At 51.0% G+C, this 1427-nt stretch overlaps 1 long non-coding RNA gene across 1 annotated transcript in view; it reads right to left on the reverse strand.

Annotated features, from left to right (window-relative positions):
• Positions 1-349, reverse strand: part of LOC107307387 — a 10396-nt gene extending 10047 nt beyond the window's left edge. The window contains exon 1 of the long non-coding RNA XR_001552391.2: positions 223-349. This is a non-coding gene — a long non-coding RNA (uncharacterized LOC107307387). The remainder of the gene's footprint in view (positions 1-222) is intronic.
• Between the last annotated feature and the right edge of the window lie 1078 nt (positions 350-1427).

The following is a 1427-nucleotide window of genomic DNA, read 5'->3' on the forward strand; positions in this document are numbered from 1 at the left end:
CTATGAGGGGATATGGGGTTCTATGGGGGGATATGGGGTCCTATGGGGTCTTATGGGGTTCTATGGGGGGATATGGGGTGAGATGGGGGGTTAGATGTGGGCATATGGGGTTCTATGGGGGGATCTGGGTTCTTTATAAGGTTATATGGGGGGATATGGGGTAAACGAGGTCAATTAGCATACTAATTAGCATACTAATTAGCATGTTAATGAGGTACTCACCACCCCGACCAGGTAGGGGCTGCCTGCGTCCCCCAGCAGATGAGACACCACGATCTGAACGGCCTCGGCCGTGGAACGGCGCCACGGGACAACCACGTACTAATTAGGGTTTGTTAATTAGGGGTAATTAGGGCAGAACCCCATAGAGTCCAATAGAGCCCATAGAGACCCCATAGAGTCCAATAATAGTCCCTATAGAGTCCAATAGAGCCCATAGAACCCCCATAGACCCCATAGACCCCCATAGACCCCAATAGACCCCATAGACCCCAATAGACCCCATAGAGACCCCATAGAGTCCAATAGATCCCATAGAGACCAATAATAGACCACATAGAGTCCAATAGATCCCATAGAAACCCCATAAAGTCCAATAGACCCCATAGAACCCAATAGACCCCATAGAGACACCATAGACCCCATAGAGACCCCATAGAGCCCAATAGACCCTATAGAGCCCAATAGACCCCATAGAGACCCCATAGACCCCCATAGACCCCATAGAGACCCCATAGAGTCCAATAGAGCCCATAGAACCTCCATAGACCCCAATAGACCCCATAGAGACCCCATAGACCCCAATAGACCCCATAGAGCCCAATAGACCCCTCAGAGACCCCATAGACCCCATAAAGACCCCATAGAACCCAATAGACCCCATAGAGTCCAGTAGACACCATAGAGCACCATAGACCCCAATAGAACCCATAAAGACCCCATAGAGTCCAATAGATCCCATAGAGACCCCACTGATCCCAATAGACCCCACAGAGACCCCATAGACCCCAATAGACCCCATAGAGCCCAATAGAGCCCATAGACCCCAATAGATCCCATAGACCCCATAGAGCCCAATAGACCCCATAGAACCCAATAGGCCCCATAGATCCCATAGAGCCCAATAGGCTCCATAGATCCCATAGAGACCCCATAGAGCCCAATAGACCCTATAGACCCCAATAGACCCCATAGACCCCATAGAGACCCCATAGAGACCCCATAGAGACCCCATAGACCCCAAGAGATCCCATAGACCCCAATAGACCCCATAGAGCCCACATAGACCCCATAGAGCCCCCATAGACCCCATAGAGCCCCAAAGACCCCATAGAACCCAATAGGCCCCATAGATCCCATAGAGCCCAATAGGCCCCACAGATCCCATAGAGACCCCATAGAGCCCAATAGACCCTATAGACCCCATA

The sequence above is a fragment of the Coturnix japonica genome, unplaced genomic scaffold, assembly GCF_001577835.2.
Source record: "Coturnix japonica isolate 7356 unplaced genomic scaffold, Coturnix japonica 2.1 chrUnrandom575, whole genome shotgun sequence".
NCBI lineage: Eukaryota > Metazoa > Chordata > Aves > Galliformes > Phasianidae > Coturnix > Coturnix japonica.